The sequence below is a fragment of the Dama dama genome, chromosome 7, assembly GCF_033118175.1.
Source record: "Dama dama isolate Ldn47 chromosome 7, ASM3311817v1, whole genome shotgun sequence".
Taxonomy (NCBI): Eukaryota; Metazoa; Chordata; class Mammalia; order Artiodactyla; family Cervidae; genus Dama; species Dama dama.
In genome coordinates this window covers 11,170,842-11,192,805 of record NC_083687.1, presented here as the reverse complement: position 1 = coordinate 11,192,805, position 21,964 = coordinate 11,170,842, and the positions used below count along the sequence as shown (strand labels likewise).

At 53.7% G+C, this 21,964-nt stretch overlaps 1 protein-coding gene across 4 annotated transcripts in view; it reads right to left on the bottom strand.

Moving 5' to 3' along the window:
- The window catches only part of PACSIN1 (protein kinase C and casein kinase substrate in neurons 1), a 67,080-nt gene that overhangs the window by 21,539 nt on the left and 23,577 nt on the right, over positions 1-21,964 (bottom strand). Inside the window, exon 1 of one of the 4 annotated variants that reach the window (XM_061146476.1) lies at positions 18,981-18,999. The exons of the other annotated variants lie outside the window; for them this stretch is intronic. The gene's annotated coding sequence lies outside the window, so the exon portion shown is untranslated. Of the gene's footprint in view, positions 1-18,980; positions 19,000-21,964 lie in introns of those variants that run through there. 4 annotated transcript variants of the gene reach the window in all.

The following is a 21,964-nucleotide window of genomic DNA, read 5'->3' as shown; positions in this document are numbered from 1 at the left end:
GGGTGGGAGGGAGGTTCAGGAGGGAGGGGACATATATATATACCTATGATCGATTCATGTTGATGTATGGCAAAAACCCAACACAATATTGTAAAGCAATTATCCTGCAATTAAAAAAAAAAAGCCTCCAGGCTCCAGGTGTTGGAGGAGCCCTGAGTAAGCTGGGAGCCAGGATGAGGTTGTACTCGAAGCGTGGAGGGAGGGGACAGCAGTCAAGACTTGGCAAGTCAGGCTAGGAGGGAATGCATGAGAGCAAAGGCCACTCTCCACCCTGTCCAATCCAGGGAGGGTGGAACTGGCTGTGGTCCCACCCTGGATGCAGGCAGGGTCTCCTGGCTCCCAGCTGAGGCAGAATGTGCAGTGGAAATAGCTCTAGCCTTGGGATTCCTACTCTGCCACCAAGATGCTGTGTGATGCCGGGCAATTCACATGGCCTTGCTGGGCCTTGCTGTCAAATGGGAGTGATGCAACCAGACTGAAGGATTAGATCAGACGGAGGAGAGGGTCCAGCCCACTCTCACCCCGGGACGGAGGCGCAGAGGTGGCCCACGAGGCCAGGCAGGCAGCATCGGGACGGGGAAGTGGGAGGAGGCGTGGGAGCCTCCAGCACCGCGTGGCCAGACACACCACCCCAACTCGCACCTGCCTCCTCCAAACGGCCTCACGACCTCACCCAGGGTGCAGGCAGGCGGCCTCACTCTGGCAAACGCCGGGGCCTCCCTGAACGGCAGTCAGGGGCTGCCGTCACGGAGCGCAGCATCTCTCAGGTCAGGAAGCCAGTGTGGCCGGAATTCGCTGCTCCCAGTAGGTGACCCCCATCTGTGCTCCTCAGCCCATCAAACGGGCACAGCGCCCATCTGACCTTCCTCGCTGTGGCTGTAAAGCTGTGAGGCCCAGAAAGCCCTTTATCCCTCATGACAACAGTTGGCATTTGTGGAGCGCAGACTTGGGGCCAAGGCCTGTTCGCACGTCTTGACGGCTCTAATCCCCACCGCAGCCCTGGAAGGCGGGGGCTGTCGTCACCCCCACAGCACAGAGGAGCGTCCAGGGGCTGAGACTCGACTCAAGGAGACTACCAGCTCTCACTACGGATTTGTCACCTCTGTTGCTGGAATGGGGGTGGGGGTCCCTTTTCAGGGTGGACCCTCTCTATCTGCATTGCAGGAGACCCGGGTTTGAATCCTGGGTCAAGAAGATCCCCCAGAGAAGGGCATGGCAAACCACTCCAGGATTTCTGCCTGGAGAATCCCATGGACAGAGGAGCCTGGCAGGCTGTGATCCATGGGGTCACAAAGAGTCAGATATGACTGAGCAGCTAACAAACACTAACCTCTCTGTGGAGCCAGGGGAGGTGCCAGGCCTTTCCGGCCCGCAAGGATGGTGCAGCCCTTGGCACAGGTGTGGCATCAGCGGTGCGGAGCTCTGGCCCCAGCTTGACTGCTGACCAATCAGATCTAAGCTGGCTTGCCCCATGGGGGGTCCCAGTTTTCTAACTCGTATGATGAGAAAACAATACCTGAACCTTCAAAGATCTAATAATAAAAGGGCAGTAAGCTCTTTTTGAAAAACACAGACCCCTCTGAAAATCTGAAGTTTCAATGCTGGCCTTGACCTTGCCTTTAGAGAGAAAGGAGCCCCAGCGTGAAAGGTGTCCCCCCTCAGGCCCCAAGCCCACTGCTAGCTGCCTTTAAAAGACCTTGAGGGCAGAGGCTGTGGTCACGTTCCCTCAACCCCTGACCTGGAGAAGGGACAGAAGAGTTAGGAACATGAGCCTCAGGGGTAGAGTGGGGAGAGCAGGCCCGGTGTGGATGGCACTGTGTGGGCTCGCACGGCTTTAGCCACTAAAAACCACAGGCCTCGGAGTCATCCAGCTCCGCTTTCTCCTCCCACCCTCTACCCAGCCCATCAACAGGTCCTGAGCTTTACCCTCAGCCACGCTGGCCCCAGCGCCCCGACCTCCCCTCAGTAGCCTCTTCACTGGTCCTCCTGCCTCTGACCTTGTTTGTCTCTCCCCAACCCTGGTCTGTTCCCCAGGCAGCAGCCAGGAGGAAACTGGTAAAAGCTAAATCTGACTCTTCCAGCACACTACTCACATTCCTCCCATGGCTCCCCACTTCCGCTGAAGAGTCCAGTTCCTTGCCAGGAGGCCCTGCGTGACCTGCTGGCCCTCCCCTCGCCCCTCTGGCCTCACCTCCTACCATTCTTTATCTCCTCCAGCTCTACTGACTTCCTTGCTGTTCTAACCCCAGGGCCTTTGCACCTGCTAGGAATGGTTCCCCACCCCCACCCCCAGATTTCCAGTTCTGCTCCAATGTCCTGACCTCCCCCCATTTCAACTCTAAATTCTTTTTCCACCCCGACTCTCCTCCTTTCTCCCTTTCCTCCTCACTTTTGCAATCTGCGTAACACTTGTCACCATGCGACAGTCTCTCAACACAGTAGTCATCATGCTTGCTGTCTTCCTCTCCCACTTAAAACATCAACTCTGTAAGCCTAGCGATTTTGTCTGACTCTCTGCTGTATTTTATCAACATCCAGAGCAGCGCCTGGCACATAGTAAGTGCACAAGACTTATTTATTGAATGAATGAAAAAAATGTCAACCTTTTGGAACATTCATTCAGTAAATAGCAGAAACACTGAATTCTGTACTCTAGAGTCAAACACAGTCACCTGCACAGTCGATGTCCAATAAATGCTGATAAAGACAGAACCAAGAGCCAGCATCCCAGAAGAGTGGGGGTCCCAGATTCCTCCTGTCCTCTGTCTCTGGGCCCCTTCCTCTCCTCCTGGTCAACCGTCAGGGTCCAGTTCCACGGTCTCTTCCTCCATGACTCCCCGTGATGTTTCTGCCCTTGGGGAGGTGCCCTCCCTCCTCAGGGACCCGAAGTACAGACAAAATAGGTGTCAACAGCCTCGGCCTGTCACCCCCCTGCTTCACTCTCCCTTCACATCAACCACAACCATTTGAGTACCTACTGTGTGCCAATCTCTTCATACACTCTATTTCTAATCCTCATAACAACCCATTAAATATATAAATGAATCATAACAACCCCAAAATATACACAATGGAATATTACTCAGCTATAAAAAAGGATGCATTTGAGTCAGTTCTAATGAGGTGGACGAAACCGGAGCCTATTATACAGAGTGAAGTAAGTCAGAGAAACACCAATACAGTATATTAACACATATATATGGAATTTAGAAAGATGGTAACAACGACCTTATATTCAAGACAGCAAAAGAGACACTGTTTTAAAGAACAGGCTTTTAGACTCTGTGGGAGAAGGCGAGGGTGTGACGAGATGAGAGAATAGCAGTGAAACATGTATATCACCGTATGTAAAACAGATGACCAGTACAAGTTCAATGCATGAAGCAGGACACTCAAAGCCGGTGCTCTGGGGTGACCCAGAGGAGTGGGGTGGGGAGGGAGGTGGGAGGGGCGTTCGGGATGGGGGGCACACACATGCACACCCATGGCTGGTTCATGTCGAAGTATGGCAAAACCACCACAATAATGTAAAGTAACTAGCCTCCAATTAAAATAAATAAATTTTAAAAAAAACCACATTGAAATAGGTGGTGACTTCTCTGCCTTCTCTGAGACAAACAGGTTAAATAACACGTCCAAGGTCACACAGCAGGGGGGAGGCAGGGTCAGAGGCAGACCCAGGGGTGAGTCCCTCCCCTGCCCCGGTACCCAGAGTCATTCCACGGGTGTCACCCCAGCCCTCCTGGCCGAAGGGACCAGCTCAGCTCAAACCTGGACGGGGCCCCGGGAAGCCAAAGCTGCGTGCCCTCACCCAGGGCGGGCCTCAGCTTCCACAAACGTTCCCACAGCTCCCCAATCCTCAGGTCACCCAGACATGGACGAGTTCACTGTGCCTGGCCTGGGGCCACACAAGGACCCTCACCAGCCCCTGCTGGGGCTTCAGAGGCAGCAGGAAGGGTCCAGGTCAGCTGGAACACGCTGTCCTCTCGGCCCTCCCTGTGACACACACCCCCAAGCTGACTCCAGGTTCTGTTCACACCTTCCCTGCGGCCTGGGGTGCATGCCGTCCTCCTTCCCACGGATCGCCTCTCCCCAAAACTGCCCTGCTTCCCTTCGAGGGCCAGCTCAGTGCCCCCAAGATGCCCACTTCACCCCACACCCTGGTGCGGCTCCTCAGCACGCCCGCCTTCAACCACGCCTCGCTGTCTCAGGAGGCAGCCTGCTCTCCCCTGGGTCAGCCCTAAGAGCAGCCAGTTACGGCCCTGCCGTGGGGCCGGACAGGGCGACCGGGTTCGAATCCCAGCTTTGCCACTTTACGGGCGGTGTGACTTTGGCAAATGGCTTAAATGCTCTGTGCCTCAGTTTCTTCATCTGCAAAATGAAGGTGATGCTACCTCAACCCCATGGAGTTGGTGTGAGTTCACCGTTATTATTACCCACACTTCCCAGAGCTAGAGAGCTTTCAAAACAAGAGGCTGTCTGGGTGACCTCCCTGGTGTTAGTCCCGCAGCTGTGTCTGACTTTTTGTGACTTCATGAACTTCATGAACTGTAGCCCGCCAGGCTCCTCTGTCCATGGAATTCTCCAGGCCAGAATATTGGAGTGGGTTGCCTTTCCCTTCTCCAAGCGATCCTCCCCACCCAGGGACAGAACCCGAGTCTCCTGCATTGCAGGCAGATTCTTTACCCTCTGAGCCACCAAGGAAGCATCTCCCTGGATGCCCTCACATCTCCTTCTCCCCTCTATGGACCAACATTCCCGCAGATGTTTGCTAAGGACCGAACCGTGTCCCCTCAAGTTTATATAGTGATGCTCTATCCCCGCGAAGTGACTGCATTTGGAGACAGGCTTTCAGGAGGTGATTAAAGTTAAATGAGTTCACGGGGTGAGGTCCAATCCAACAGGATCAGCGTCCATGTTAAGAGGAGGAAGGGAGGGACGCGCCTTCTCCCCAGGCTCCAGCAGATGGGGGCGCCGGGTGAGGACACAGCAGGGCCGCTGTCGACAAGCCCGGAAGACGGGTCTCACCAGGGCCCCAACAGGCCCTCGATGTCGGACTCCCAGCCTCCACACTGTGAGAAATCAGTGTCTGCTGTTTAAACCGCCCAATCTGTGGCGATCTGTTACAGCACCCCAGCTAGGACCGCTTTCCATGAGATGGCTGGGCTTCATCTAGAACCCCAGGTCCCCAGGTACCCTGGAAAGAGAAAGTCCCAGACCTGGCTTTGTCTTGCCTTCTTCTCATTGGATCTAAAAACCAGACTACCCAATCTCCATCTCCTGTGAGGTGGGTGACCCGGACAGTCCCCAGAGGCCCTGCCTCCAGAAACTATAAACCCCAAGGCGGGGAGGCAGCAAAGGGATGGAAGCAAATGGGGAGATTGAGCAAGGCAGACCCCCGAGAGACACAGAGCTGAAGGAAATGGGTGGGCCCATCCCAGGAGGAAAGGGTGGGAGGGACTCTCCCCTCCCCTCCTCCCAGCCGCTCCTCAGACCCCAGACTTCAGCTCCTCACCCTCCCCAGCCTTTCCCCTCTTCCTCCAGCTCCACCAGGCCCCAGGCCCTCCCTTCTGCTCTGCGCTACCCCGCTCCCAGGCCAAGCGGGTGAGGTGACATCTCATTAGGACCACCCACCTCTAGGGAGCCTGGAAGCCTGTTCTGGATGCTGCAGGCTGAGCAGGGAAGGAGACCAGGCTTCCCCCACGGGGCCTACACTGCAGCGCAAGCAGGAAACCAAGCAGTGGATAAATATCACTCATTAGATGATAAACGTTAACAACAGCTAAAGAAAATCAAGCCGGGAAGAGGGAAGTTGGGGCAGCCTCAGGTAACGAACAGCTGACCTGGTGAACACACACCCCGGCTCCCCACCTTCCTGGGGGCTCATCTGGGGCGTGTCCTACACTGCTTCTCTGAGGGCCCGCTGGATGGAGACGCCGCTGCCCACAGCGGGAACCTGCTTAATCAAGAACGCTTCCTGCCTCACCTCCACACGCTCAGTGTTTCCAGGGACCACCTCCAGTGACCCACTCTAACCACAGCCCCGTCTCAGGCTCCACAGACGGGGTGGGAGCTGGTGGGAAGACAGGGCCCCGTCCTCTCTGCTGTGGGTGCGTCTCCTCGAGACCACTCATCCCACAGGCGGACGCTCTGTCCCGACAAGGTGTGTTCTGTCCCGAGCCCTCCGCATCTCCAGTCTGGAGGGGAAGGAACCAGGTCTGCCCGCCCTGGGGGCGATGCTCCTGGGGAGTGCACCGCAGGTTTTCCTGAAGGCACAGAACTCTGAGCAGGAAGGAGGGGCCCCCCACCCCAAGCAGCACTGGGGTGGGGGGCATGCAGCTCGCTCTCCGCCCCTTCCTGGCTGAGGAGAGCTCTGGGGCCACGGCTAGGCAGAGAAAGGCAAGAAGCACGCACTCAGTCCTTGAAGGACATCTTGTCCCACTAGATGCCCTGGGGCAACTGCCCAGTCCGGGGTTGGGGGGGGAGTAGGCACTGCATCCCTTCCCTTGTGAGGCTGAAACCCACCTGCCCGTTACCCTGCAGAGGCAGGGGGGCCAGCCACTGAGCCAAACACTCCTGGCTTTAATTGCAGCCCTGATCCTTCCGGTGCAGCTCCGTGCTACAGTGTGAACAAGCCAGAAAGCTCTGTGCCTCGAGGAGCTGACACTCTAAAGGGCTGGCAAGACAAGAAACTGGCCAAAAAAGTAAATGATCAAGTGTGTTAGAGGGTGACAAAGGCTCTGGGGAAGAACAGGGAAGCGGAGGGAACAGGGAGGGATGGTGGGGGCTGAGGAGTGGTTTTGTTTTACACAGGCTGGTCGGAGAAGGCCGTTCTCAGAAGGTGGGATTGGAGCAGAGTCCTGAAGGAGGTAAGGAAGGGCGCCATCCAGATATCTGTAGGAAGAGTGTTCAGGCCACGGGAACAGCCGGTGCAAAGGCCCTGGGGTGAAGCCCAGCTGCCAGGGTTGAAGAACAAGGGGGCCGCGTGGCTGGAGCAGGGGGAGTGAGGGGGAAGGCTGAAGTCAAGGAGGCCGACTGGGAGGTAATGTAGACACGTGGCAGCTTGTAGGTCAGAGGGGGGCCTGTGACTTCCCCCCGCCCCCCATCGAGTGAGTCAGGAGCCACTGCAGCGTGTGAGAAGAGGTGGGGTGTGACCTGACTTAGGTTTCAAAAGATTCCTGGTTGCTGGGGGAGGTGAAGGGGAGCGTGTATTACAGGGGGCACCTACTGGCAGGCAGCTGCAGCCCCCGCCCTCCCCCCCAACTGAGGGAAGATGGGGACTCGGAGCAAGGCGCTAATGCCGGAAGCTGGTGAGAGGTGCTTGGAGTTGGAAGATACTGACTTTGGGGCCAAGAGGATTGGCTGATGGTTTGGATGTGAAAGCGAGGAGTCCAGGTGGTGCTGGGGTTTGGGCCTGAGCGCCTGACAGGGGGGTGCTGCTTCCCGAGATGAGGAGTACAGCAGAAGGACCAATTTAAGGAAGCCCGGAGCTCAGCTTTGGAGCCCTGAGAGCCAAGTGGACATGCTGCTTCTTCTCCCCAGACCTCCTACACCAGGGGCACGCAGGGAGGGCCAGCCCAGGCCAAACTGCTCTAGTCCCGGGGCCTCTGATGCTCCTGCAGCCGCCCTTCAGCTCCCGCCGATGCAGGGAAGGCTGCGGGGGGTGGGGCCCAGGCGCCCTGGGCTGTGAGCCCACTGGTGGGGCTTCCCTTCTGGTGCAATGACTGCCCCAGAGTCTGGGGGCAACAGAGGAGACAGAGCGAGCAAAGGCAGAGCCCAGGACATGTGGGACGGAGAAAATGGTGGAGGGGGGACTGTGGCCTAGAGAAGGCCAAACAGGAGCAGGAGTTCTGGGGAAGGGTCTGCTCTTTCCAGCTTCTGCCAAAAGAGTCTGCCCTCCAGGCCTCACTGGCCCCTGTCCTGGTGGGGATGGGATGGACGCTGGTCGGAAGGAGAGTGCCAAGACTCGGAGACAAGGGGGCGGTGCACACCGGTTACTGGGTTGCTGGCTTCAGGGCGAATCTGCACCTCCCCACCCAGTTCCTGCCACCCCCAGGCCCACCTTCTCACCTGGGCCCTTAACCTCGAAGTAGGAGACCTCCGTACCTATATTCAGCAAGTGCAACTACGGCTTGCAGAAATGAACGAACGGAGCCACGTCAGCTTCTCAGCACGCGTCCCCTGACCCCATCACCTCGGCCCTGTCCCAGGGCCCCCGAGTGCCCAGGGAAGGGGGAGCTCCAGTGTGGTGCTGAGACCCAGCCAAGGAGCCAGCCTAGCTCTCAAGGGCTGCTGGGGACGGAGGGCAGGCGAGAGAACGGGGCAGACCCTTCAGGTCCTAAGCCCCCTGGGCAGGCTGGAGGTTGACACACCACCCCCTGCCCCCCTGGGCTGGGATCTCCCCCCACGCTGGCCGAGGCCCTTCAGCTGTGGCCCAGGGGCCCCCGGGCCAGTGCTCTGCGCCCACTGCTCTGCCACAGGCCCTCATGCCCGCTCTGTGCCCACAGGCAGGCAGTGCTGCCCAGCTCCTCCCCAGGCCCGGCCCCACCCCCTCCCGGGCAGCAGCAGAGTCTCCTCTGCAGTGCCCCAGCTCCCCCAGCAGCATCTGAGTCCATGCCGGGGGCCACGCTGCAGAGGGACAGAGAGGGGAAGGGAGGGCCTTGGGCACCCCACCCCATCAGGGCGGGCCCCCACCCAGCATGGAGACCCTGGGCTTGCTAATGGGCCAGGTGGGACAGGGCCCTTTGGGAGATCTGGGGGAACTGGGTCTACCGGGAGAGCAAGGAGGGGAAGGGCCAGAGCCTGGGGAAGAAGAGAGAGGTCTCCTCCCTGACCCGGGGTCTAAGCCCAGGCCCTGAGACCACAGGGGGGCCAAGCTGGTGTGGGGGTAGGAGGTGGGCCTGCTGGTTCCCGATGGCCAGGGCCTGGGACTGCCCCGAGCGGGGGTGGGGGACATCCTCCCCCCGCATCCCCACTGCCACCCCCCTCAGCCTGGGAAGCAGCAGTACCATGGGCTCCTGGAAGCTCTGACCCCCGGGGCCCACTCTGCGAGGGAAGGGGCACTTCTCTGGTAAGGACCTGTGGCAGGGGTGCAGAAAGGGACGGAAGCGCAGAGGGGCAGTAACGGGGACAGTCCTGATGGGGAGGACCCAGCTTCTGCAGAGGGCCTCTGGGGACGCAGGCTGCGTCCCACCAGGCCCACTGGTCCCAGGGCTTGCTGCCGGGTCCTGCCGGTAGGAAGGCAGGAGCGGACGCCGGCCGCAGTCTCCGGACAGCCTCTTCCGGCTGTCCCCACCGAGATGCCTACCTGGGCCCGTCTGGGCACCAAGCCCCGGGCACGGAGGCGCGCGCGGCCCCCGCTGGGCCAGGCCGGGGCCGAGGGACCGGCTGCCCTCCTCCTGCTCCGTGGCGGCGGGCGGGGAGAGGGCCTGGCGCCCGGGCCGGGGGCTCTGTCCTTCTGGGTTCCCTCCACCACTCGCTCGCGAACGCAGAGGCTCCAGGGCTGCAGACGCCGGCTCCCCGCCGCCCGCCGCCCGCCGCCCGCCGCCCGCCGCCGCCTCCTCCCCGTCCCTCCTCCCGGCCCGCCTCCTTCTCCCACCGCCCACCTCCGTCTGCTCGTTTCCATGGCAACTGGGCAATGCTGGCTCAGACAGCCTCCCTCCCGCGGACACCAGGGGACGCCCGCCTCCCGCGCGGTGCCCGCACCTCCGGGCGGGCACGCGCACGCTTCACCTTCCCGGGCTCCGGCAGCCACGCCCCACGGCGGGGCGGGGCAGGGGTCCCCAAGACCCTGCCTCCCAAAATGCCTTCAAGAATTTGGAAGTTGCATCTTTCCACATGCTTCCCTCAGGTCCTTAAAATGTTACCATGTGTCGCTCTGCAAAACATTTCTACTTGCTTAATCATTTATTATCATTCAGTCACTCCTCAATTTCAGACTTGATTTTTCTGGGTCAGGCCAAGTGTGAGATGCTCCTCTACGATCTCATTCCAAGAGATTCCATACCCATTTTACAGATCGGAAACTGAGGCCCATAGTAGTAAAACAACCTGTCTGGACATCCAAGGCTCCTGGGTTCCTTATTGGCAGCGAGGCCTTGTGATTCTAATTCTGGTGTTGCTCCCACAGGCCAGAGCTGTCCCACACACCCCACAGCAAACATGTACTCCACATGTATGACCCATCCACACCAATACTTGTCCATGCACATGTGCATGCCAATGACATATTTACACATACAAACACTCATTACATGTATTTGCACATGTGCATTTCCACAAGTCTGTGTACTTACCTATACATGTACAGATAACACACACATACATATAACTGTAACACTAATATCAATGTACACCTATCTTTGACATGTGTACACACATCTACATGAATCCAGAACATAGAATGCACAAACTCTTCCCCCACAAAATCGCAGCTGTACACACAAGCCCCCAACCTTGGCCTCGTGGGAGGGGATTGGTGACACAAATGAGTGTCCCAACCAGGGGACTGAACAATGAGCCCCTTCCTAGGAGGCTCTGTCTGCTCCTCTGGACACTAATCTGCCTCTGGTCTCTCAGTCTGCTGCTGGAGGGCCTGGAGGGGACTGTGGGAGGGTGGGGAGATGGGTCCACCTCCCCCACTCCCTCTCCCTCATTCTGAAAGTCCTCTGTCTGGTCCAGACTACATCCCATCTACAGCCCCTCAGCCTAGGCGGCTCACAGATACCCCCCACCCGCTAGTTGCTGTCCAGTCCTGGTACCTGGAATTAAGACAGGATTGAACAAAATAGACCCCCTTCCCCAAAAAGAATTCCAGACTTCAGAGAGCCCTGCCACCAACCAAGAAGGATAGATAACACCCAGTGGGGGCCAGGGGAGGGGGTCTTTAGGCCAAGAAGGGTCTTTAGGTCAGTGTTCCCCACGGGATGTGCTACCCTCAGCCCAGGACAGCCTCAGAAAGACCTCAGGCAGGGTCACTGAAGGCCCTGTGCCCCAGGGCAATACTCAGGGATCCCACACAGCCCAGAGAGGGCACACGCAATCAGAAAGAAGCGGAGGCCCATCAAAAATTAAGCCAAAAAGTGCCTGTTAATACAGTGACAGCCTCTTCCACAGTTCATCCCATCTAAAACTCTCTCGGTCATAAGACTGCTGCCAATTAAACCAAGATATGCTATTAATAAAGAGCGTATGAAGCATTCTAATATCAGTGATGTCAAATGTGAGGGGGAAATCATCTTGGAACAGATGAAATGGGGCACTTCATTCATTCACCGGATATTGACTAGGCACCCACTATGTGCCTGGGGTTCTACATGCTGGGATGCGGGCCACCAGCAAAACAAAGTCTCTGCCCTCAGGGGTGACGGGCTAGTGGATTTACTGGACCCTTGTTCTCTTGCTGCATCTCTGTGAGGCTCCAGGACTGATGAGGAGAGAGGCTCTGAGTGGTTAAGCAATTTTCCCGAGAGGACAAAGGCAGAAAATGCCTGGGCTGGGATTTGAACTCCCTGCCTGCCAAGCTTATCCCATGGGTTCCATTAGGAAAGATCTGATTGGGCAACATGGTGACAGCCACCCATTTTCTAAAAGGATGCTTCTCATCCTTAGATCAAGGCAGGACAGGGTCACATGTATTCGAAGTCAAATAGTGGGCATGAGTGAGGATCTCCCCAAACGACCTCAGAGGTGACTTCCAGCCTGGCCTCCTTGGTCCAGAAGCCCGATGTTGTGTGTCCCCAGAGCTGGAGGTCCTCAACAGTCAGTGAGGTCCACACCCAGGCCAAGAATGTGGGGATGCCTGGTGCCCGAGAGCACAGGCTCCTGGGAGAGCTAGGGGGCAGGGAGGGATTGAGTTCCTGAGCCCTGTAAGCAGAGCCCCCGGCCCGCCTGCCAGCCCCCAGGCTCAGATCATCTTTCTCCTAAACAGCCAGCTCCATCCAGGGATAATCAAAGACAGCCGCCCCCCACCCACCTCCATCAGCCTGATTCAGCCCCATCTGCTCTTGGGAGGGTCCCCAAGAGAGGTTCATGAGGCAAGAAGACAACAAGATTGGACAGACTTAGTTTTTGTCAAAGTTGACATTGATAAGAGACCCCCTAAACCAGCAAAAATACCGGTAACAGGTTACACCTGTCAGCCTATGCCCTTCAAAACTACTCCATCTTTACCTCCTACCTTCCTCGTCTCCTTCTTCCCACGTGGACCCCCATTCAGGGGGAAATCGTCCTCTGCCAACTTTTTTGTCTTTTGGTGTTTTTTTTTTTTTGGCCTGTGGGATCTTAGTTCCCCAACCAGGGTTCGAACCTGAACTCCCTGCAGTAGAAGAATGGAGTCTTAACCCTTGGACTGCTGGGGAAGTCTCCTCTGCCAGTTCTGTGGCAACTTTCCTCTGCATGTTACTTGAGCTAGAAAAACATCAAGGAGTTGCCATCTGCAACTTGTAGGCCCCAGACAGGCCCAGGGACACTCCCTAATCCACACACACACACCCATGTACACACACACCCATGTACACACACATGCACACTCACACACACACACGCACCCTGTGCCCAGCCTCCTGGACCTTCATCGTGTTCCAGTCCCACAGGTTGGATCAGTCTACAAATAAGGAGGGGGCCTCACCCAGGCCACAGGGCAGCTGCTCTCGTGGCCCCCAGAGAAGCCAATCCCTTTTGTCACTGCCTCCTTCCCCAACCCAAAGAGCATCATGGTCCCCATCCCCCGCCCCAGCCCGGCAGTAATCCTCCGTGTTCCCCAGTGCTGTGCAAACACAATCAGGGCTTATTAACTGCTGCTTTGCATCTCATTTGCATAACCCCCCACGACTGTCAAAGTACCAGAATCCTCCCCAGGCCCCTGCCCATGACAGGTGGGGCTGGCCAGCAACGGAGACATAACCTGGACAAGGCTCTGCTGAGGGTCAGTGGAGGGGACCAAACAAGGGGGGATGGAGAGGATCAGAGGGAGAAATTCAACAGCTGCTTCAAGGTTCAGACCCTGAAAGCCCCCAGAGGAGGGGCAGCTGAAACTTACTGAGGGTGAGCTAAGGCCAGGCACCGTGCACCATGATTTACACACATCACCACTTGCTTTCCACAACGAACAGGTGTGGAAACCAGTTTAGAGCAGTAACGGCCTCACTATTCAATGTCTGGGTCTCAGAACCCACAGCCTGGGCATCCCCTGGGAGCCGGGACGACAGCCAGCATCTCGGGTCCCAACCCAGACCTCCAGATCAGAGTCTGCCTTGTCACAAGATCCCAGGAGATTAGAGTCGTGGGGACTTGCCCTGTGATGCAGCCTGAAGATCACGCTGGTGTCAGAACTGAGGCGTCCGCCCAGATCCCATCTTAGTGTCTTTAATATGTTTAACAAACATTTCCTGAGCACCTACTATACGCAGGACAGCTCTAGGCAGGGGCACACAGCACAGAACCACGGGATAACCCCGTGGGTGTTTCATGCCCGAGTGGGAGACACACAATAAATACAGTAAGAGCTCACGTGGCTCTGGGTACCATCAAGAAAAGTAATGTGGGTAAAGGAATAGAGGATGAGTGGGGACCATTTCAGAATCCTTTTTTTGTAATACTTGACTTTTAATTTTTTTATCTTTCAATTTTTTATTTTTTGGCCATGCCATATGGCATATGGGGTCTTCGTTCCCTGACCAGGGCTCAAACCCATGCCCCCTGCCGTGGAAGAGTGGAGTCTTAACCACTGGACCACCAGGGAAGTCCCTAGAATCCCTCTTTGAAAAGGTAACATCTGGACAGAGACCTGTATAAAAGGGAAAGGGGGGTATGTGATGATTTGGGGGAAGAGTGTCTCTGGCAGAGGGAACAACACGGGCACATTGTCCTGAAGTGGGAGTGAGCTCGGCACAGTGAATGGATGGGTGGACGGGTGGGCGGGCAGGTGCAGGAACAGAGAACATGGTCCACAAGGCCCATGGTGCAGATGGATCTGGATTTTATTCTAAGCAAGAGAGGAAGCCACTGGTAGAGCAAGGGTGGGGAAGAGATCCAGTTAATGCTTTCAAAAGATCACTGTGGCTTTGATGTGGAAAACTGACTAGAAGGAGGCAACAGCTGAAATGAAGAGACCAGTTGAGAAGCTTTTGCAATATTTATTCCCAACAGAAATGAGTGTTTGTGGCCACTGAAACCTACGACCAAGAGCACTTGTAGCAGCGTTGCTCATAATAGCTCCAAACTGGAAGCAACCCAGATGCCCATCCACAGAGGGACTGATCAATAAATCATGGGGTTATTGCATGCAGTTGAGATCATTTGCTTTTTCACTGCTGTCTAGGACTCCACTGTGCAAATTCCACTGTGCGGTTTGCTCGCACAGTTGAATATTATACAGCAATGGAAAACATCCAGCTACACACAATTACATGAAAAACATCTCAAGACATTATGATGAGCAAGAGAAGCCAAACTTTACAGAGCATACTAAATGGATTGTATTTATATGAAGCTCAAGAACAGGCAAATCTAGATTTCTGGTTCCTGGCAAGATGGAGTAAATGTACTTGTCCCTCCTCCTTCTGCAAAGTCCAGCTAAAAGTCCTGGACATAAACAAATAGAAGATGACTCTAAAAGGGGAGAAAAGAAGACCAGCTGACTACTAGAGACCTCAGAACCCAAAGAATGACAGGGCAAAGAGTTCTCTGGGTTTTCTTTTCACCTGATATACCCCAGGTGTGTGGCTGGAGAAGTCAGCAACCCAGAAAGACCAACGACTATGGACAATGACAGCTCTAAAAAAAGCCTCTTCTCTTTAGCCAAAGGACTAGAAGAGGTGCAGTTTAGCAAGATAAAAACTTTTAAAACAAGAAATGCCCTACTGTAGCCAAACACCGTGGGAAAAAACTGCAGCCCTAGCCCTTCCCACCCCCCATGAGCAGGGGTCAGGTGGGGCGCCTTGCCTGGCAGTAACCAGCACCCCAGCCCCTGACAGGCTGGGGTCCGGGACCCTTTGCTGCGGCGCTGCAGTGCTTGCACCTGGACACACCTCTCCTTGAGCGACAAAATACAATGAAACTGTATGGGACTTGGGGCAAATTCTGGGCCCAAAAGATACAAAGAGACCAAAAAACCCACCTGTGACTTTTGAAGAGCCTGAAGCAAAAACAGGGTGTTGGGAGCAAAAGCAGTTACTATGCATGCTCCCTGCACACACCACCACCTAAGGGTGGGCAAAACACCTAAGTGACCCCTCTGGCCAGACCCCTGGACACACCCCCACCCTCACCCCACATGAGGAAAAAGCTCGCCGCCCTCAGGGAGCAAACAAGCGAGGAACCTGCTGTTTGTTCTTGCTGCCCCTCTCTGCTGCAGCAGAGGTCCCCATGAAAGCCTTGTCTGAATTTCTTGTCTGGTCGCTCGTCAATTTCCATTGATTGGGGAAGGTCAAGAACCCTGGTCATTAACACCCCACCACCAGGGTGTGGGCTGGCTGGGTTCCACTGGGTGGTTCATTTCCATATGCCTCAGCTGGGGCTGGAATGTCCAAAGCAGCTTCTTCATTCACAGGACTGGGATGCTGGGGTGGCTGGCAGCTGGCTGAGTACCTGTCCCTCCCCCTCGCCCCCTCCCCTCCCTGCCCTTATCCCCACGTGGTCTCTCCAGCCGAGTACCTGGCCCTACTTATGTGGTAGCTCAGGGTTCCAAGAGCATACAGTCCAAAAGGACAAGTTCCAATGTGCGTGTGTGTCGTGTCCGACTCTTTGTGACCCCATGGACTGTAGCCCGCCAGGCTCCCCTGTCCATGGAACTTTCCAGGCAAGAATGCTGGAATGAGTTGCTGTTTCCTACCCCAGGGAATATTCCCGACCCAGGGATCGAACCCGAGTCTCTTGCATCTCCTGCACTGGCAGGTGGATTCTTTACCACTGAACCACCTGGGAAGTCCTCCAAGGTGTGAGCATTTAGCTCTCAAGCCTCTGCTTCCATCCTGCTGGCCAACATCTCACTGGCCAAAGCAAGTCAATGGCCAAGCCCAGAGCCCATGCAAGGAGGCTGACGAGGGTTACACCAGGGTGTGAGTAACAAGAGCTGGGGTTTCCAGATGGGGGTAGGGAGCACCAGGGCACCAGGATAGGTCTATTATGGGACCCAAGACTTTGCATTTTTGTTTTATGACCTTCTTTCCAGGTAGTTCCCCACTGTGATACAATCAGCCCAGGGAGCACACCTGGAGCACTGCTCCTAGCCCGTAATACCTACTCCATGACACTGTGATCAAAGAGGCTGTTACAACTCACTAATGTCTGCGCAGCCATCAAAGAGAATGCCACACAGTCACAATCCCTGTTCGGGGGCGGACAGCCCAGGGCAGACACACACACACACTGGGCCACAGGAAGGCTGCTCAGACACTGGCCTCTCCCATCAATCTGAAACTCCAGCTTTCAGTCCTAACTTGGCCCCATTCCACCTGGGTCTCCCTTCTCTCCTTCAAAGTGAGGGTGCTGGACTATATTAGCAACATCTAACCTCTGCACCACTCCGGGACCTTTTACATTTTTTTTTTTTTTTTTATTAGTTGGAGGCTAATTACTTTTACATATTTTTTGACCAAGGAAACCCCTGTTTTGAAAGATTTTTATCTATCAAACAGACTGCACATGTTTTTCAATTGGAAAACAAATTTACTTTTTACTCAGTTATCAGGTCGAGTTCCTGACTGGCGTGGTATAATCAACAGTTCCATGCTAAACTGAGAAAATTCTCACCAGAAGCAAAGAGCTCTGAAGTACTGGATGGGCTGGGTTGCCTCAGCTAGTAAATGCTCAGCAAGGTGACAGGTTTTCGCAACATTCAAAACACCTGAGTCTCAGGAGTTCCCTGACGGTTTAGTACTTAGGACTCCGTGCTTTCACTGGCAAGGGCCCGGGTTCAATCCCAGGTTGAAGGAACTAAGACCCCACAAGACTCACAGCAAGGCCAAAAAAACCCAAAAACCCAAAATAACCAAGCCTCAGGACTTCCCTTGTGGTCCGGCGGTTAAGAATCCACCTTCCAATGAAGGGGACGTGGGTCCCATCCCTGGTTAGGTAAGTAGAGCCCGCGTGCCGCAGGGTAACTAGGCCCACACGTGGCAACAAGAGGAAGCTCGAACACCACCATGAAGACCAGCACAGCCAAGATGATAATAACTTTTTAAAAAAGAAATACGTTTAAAAAAAATAACCAAGCCTCTCTCTGGAACCTGGGGCTGGGGGGCGGAGTGCCAGCTGAGATGGGCTGGATGGGAGCCCTCTAAGTACGAATCCGTCCAACTCCAAGCAAGCTGTATGCTCAGTACCTCTCGGAGCCGCCACGAGCCAGCACACTGCTGAGCACCATGGGGACAGCTCAGGGCATCTAAGGTAACACGGCTCATGACAGTGGTCACTGGTGCCATTTGACTATTCAAATTTAAGTTAAATGGAATGAAATACATTTGAAAATGCTATTCCTAAAACAACAACAACAAAATAATTCCTTAGCTGTACTAGCCACATCTCATGTGTTAACAGCCGCATGTGGCTAATAGCTACCGCCTTAGTGTAGAAACTGATCACTTGTACCATTGCAGAAAATTCAGACAGAGCTAGAAGGTCTGGTTCATACAAAATCAGGGGTGTCCGGTGTCACACACTTGATTGGGGCCCCCCCAAAACGAGTTCTTTACACATTACAGTCTAGTTGCTCCCCTGCTCCTATGACACAATGGGGCTGCATTTCTCTGACAGAAAAAAATAAAATTGGCTCCAAAGTACTGCAAAAATCACACTCAGGGATGCAGCCAACCTTTAAAATCATGTGCTACGTTTAGAGAGAGATGATTACTCTCCTGACAAAACTGCATTACCAATAATATTTGGAGTAAACCACCAAGTATGATCCCTGTCAACATCCCTCCACCAGGATTCTCTACCACCCCCCAAAAAAAGGAAGGGAAGGAGGGGCTGGGTGTTTGCTCACCCTGACATATGGAAACCTCTTTGACCCTGCCAGCCCCATACTTGGCATTCTGTAGTATCTCTCTATTTCTAAAGATCGAGCCTCTCCACAAGGGGGTAGGGTGGAAAAGATGGAGGGAATGTCTGATTTATTGTGAAAGTAATTTCCAGGAGCAGACACTGTTGGTTGTCTGACTAACAGCCATTCTTCTTTGGCTCATGCTGACCAGAGTCCTGATTACATAACAAGTGACTCAGAAGAAATGATGATCGACCCAAGGCAGGGGCCCTCAACTTCAACACTACTGACATTTGGGGCTGGATCATTCTTTACTGGGGAGCTGTCATATACATTGTAGATACTGGGTAACATCCCTGGCCTCTACCCACTAGACATAAGTAGCGTCTACACTCCCCCACCCCACCCCCAGCCATTATAACCACCAAGACCTCTGCAGACATTGCTGAATGCCCTCTGGGAAGCAAAATCAACCAAGACTGAGAACCACTGGTCCAAGATATAAACTCTAAGCCAGTGGTTCTCAGACTTGAACATTCATCAGAATCACTTGAAAGACTCATTAAAACACACATTGCTGGGCCTCACCCCGAAAGTTTCTTTCTGATTCATTATGTCCGTGGTGGGGCTCAAGAATGTGCCTTTCTATTGAGTGCTGAGGTGAGACTGATGCTCTTGGTCTAGGGACCCCACTTGAAGAACCACTGGTCTGGGACTTCCCTGGTGGTCCAGTAGTTAAGACTTCGCTTTCCAATGCTGGCAGTGTGGGTTCGATCCCTGGTCAGGAAGCTAAAATCCCACATGCCTCGTGGCCGAAAAACCAAAACATAAGACAGAAGTAATACTGTAACAGATCCCAACAAGACTTTAAAAATGGTCCACACGAAAAAAAAAAAAACTTTAAAGGTAAAATAACTCCCCACTCCCCGCCTTCCCTCCAGACCCTGGCCACCACCATTCCACCTTCTACGTCTATCAATTTGCCTAGTCTGGGCACCTCGTATTAAGTGGAATCTCCAATGCTCGTCCGTTTGTGCCTAGCTTCTTTCACTCAGCATGATTTCCATGTTCATCCATGATGCAGCATGTATGAGAATTTCATCCTGTTTTTTGTTTGTAGGGCTATGCTGGGTCTTTGTTGAAAGCTCAGGCTTCCGTAGTTGCGGAGAGCAGGGGCTACTCTTCGCTGCGGTGCGCAGGCCTCTCACTGCGGTGGCTTCTCGTTGCGGAGCACGGGCTCTAGGAGCATGGGCTTCGGTAGTTGCAGCACGTGGGCTCAGTAGTTGGGGCACATGGGCTTAGTTTCCCCGAGGCATGTGGAATCTCCCCCGATCAGGGATCAAACCCATGTCCCCTTGCATCGGCAGGCAGATTCTCATCCACTGTACCACCAAGGAAGTCCTTCATTCCTTTCTAAGGCTGAATAATTTCTTGTCACATGGATTTACCACACTTTGTCTATCCATTCATCCATCAGTGGACACTTGGGTTGTTCTCACCTTTTGGCTGTGGTTAATAATGCTGCTATGAACACTGGTGTTTCAGTATCTGTTTCAGCCCCTGCTTTCAATTCTTTTGAGTAGAGACCTAGAAGTGGGAATTTTTTTAATTATATTTTGTGTTTAATTTTTGATGAACCATCAAATTGTTTTCCACAGCAGCTGTACCATTTTACATTCCCATCAACAATGCAGAAGGGTTCCAATTTCTCCACATCCTCACCAACACTTGTTATTTTCTGCTTTTTTTGATAATGGCCATCCTAATGGGTATGAAGTGATATCTCATTGTAGTTTTGATTTGCATTTCCCTAATGATTAATTGGGGAATTACTGAACATCTTTTCATGTGCTTATTAGCCATCTGTATATCTCCTTTAGAGAAATGTCTATTCAAGCCCTTTGCTTATTTTTTAAATTGGTTGTTTGGTTCTTTATTGTTGAGTTGTAGGAGTTCTTCATACATTCTGAATATTAATCCCTGATCAGATATATCATTTGCAAATATTTTCTCTCCTGCTGTATGTTGTCTTTTCACTCTCTTGATAGAGTTTTAAATTTTGATGAAGTCCAATTTGTGTATTACCACCCTGGTAGCTTAGCTGGTAAAGAAACTGCCTGCAATGCAGGAGACCCGGCTTTGATCCCTGGATTGGAAAGAGCCTCTGGAGAAGGAAATGGCAACCCACTCCCGTCTTGCCTAGAGAATCCCATGGACAATCCATGGGGTTGCAAAGAGTTGGACTGAGCGACTAACACTTTCACTTTATGTATGTATTTTTTCTTTGGTTGCCTGTGCTTTTGGTATCATATCCAAGCAATCACTGCCAAATCCCATGTCATGAAGACTTCCCCCTACATTTTCTTTCAAGACTTTTATCACTTTAGTTCTTACATTTATGCCTTTGATCCATTTTTGTACATGGTGTAAGGTAAGGGTCCAACTTTATTCTTCTGCACGTGATGTCCAATTTTCTTACCTAGGACACTTTTAAAACTCGTCAAGTCCAGCCTCACCCTAGACTCTGTGGTGGGGTCCAGGCATCAGCAATCCCAAGGTCCTCAGGTGGTGCCCAAGGGCATCCCAGGCTGAGAGCCACAGTCCTACTGCACTCCTTAGTCCTTCTTAGTCCCAGGTCATCTCGTATTGGTCTTTCTTCCCACTTTCTAGCACAAGGCATGGCCCATGAGGTATTCAACGGGGTTTATGCTGGGCCTGGTATGGGAGATCATAGCCTTGGAACTTCTCAGACACATGGGTTCCATTCCCAGGGCTGTGACAGGTACATCTGAGGAGATGAAGCAGAATCAGCCGGAGGCTCAGCCCTAGGGAGCGTAGGTGGCCTCAGGAGAGGTTACAGAGTCTGATAGTAACTGACTGCTGGACGGTGCGGGACAGGCCGTCCAGGCTACGAAATCAAAGAGTCTGGCTGCTGTGGGGTGGGCTGCTAGGGACAGGGCTGGGAGGGCCCAGGAGGAAAGGGTGCTCGGAGGAGGAAAAGCCTGAGCAGAGGTGCAGAGGTGCAGAGGTGAGCGCACATGGAGCAAATGGGGGAGCCTCGCTGGAGAAGCCTCCCAAGGAGCGTAGAAGGAGCACCCTTAGGGGAATTCCCTGGTGGTCCAGTGGTTAGGACTCCACACTTTCAGTGCCAAGGGCACAGGTTCAGTCCCTGGTCAGGAAACTAAGAGTCTGCAAGCTATATGGTGTGGCATCAAAAATTTAAAAAATAACAAAGAAAAATTTTTGAAAAGGAGTAAGCTTAGCAGCTGTGGAAGATAGAAGGAAGAAGGAGAAGGGGATGACAGAGGATGAGATGGTTCAATGGCATCACCGACTAGATGGACACGAGTTTGAACAAGCTCCAGGAAATGGTGAAGGATAGGAAAGCCTAGCATGATGCAGTCCATGGGGTCACTAAGAATCAGACATGACTGAGTGACTGAACAACAAAAAGGCTTAGCAGAAGCTGATGGCTATTAAAAACACGTGTCTGCTTTCCATTACGTTTACTCATCTTAAACTGGAGATAAGGGCAGCACCGACCTCACAGGGCAGCTGAGGGGGAAAGAAAGTCCCTTGGAACCATACCAGACACAGAGGAAGCACTCGGTTATGTCAGAATCCATTGCCACAATAGTCTTTAATCTCAAAAATAACACTAAGAGACATCTACCATTATCTCCATTTTTTTTTTAAAGAGGAAAACTGGGGGTCAGAGGAGTGAAGTGAGGAGTCCAATGTCACACAGCAGGAATGAGCCACGATTCAAACTCCAAAGCCCATGCACAAATCTTCCATAAACCTAGGGGGCCAAAGGCTAGATTCCTGGGATCCAGATCTAAGAGGGCCTCCCAAGGCCATTGTGCCTGGCCCAACTCCTTTGTTCTGCAGAGAAAGACAACCAGAGCAGGGAGGTGACAGCACCTGCCCCACGGCATGTCAGGGCAGAGGGATCTGGCTGAAGCTTCTAGATAAACCGAT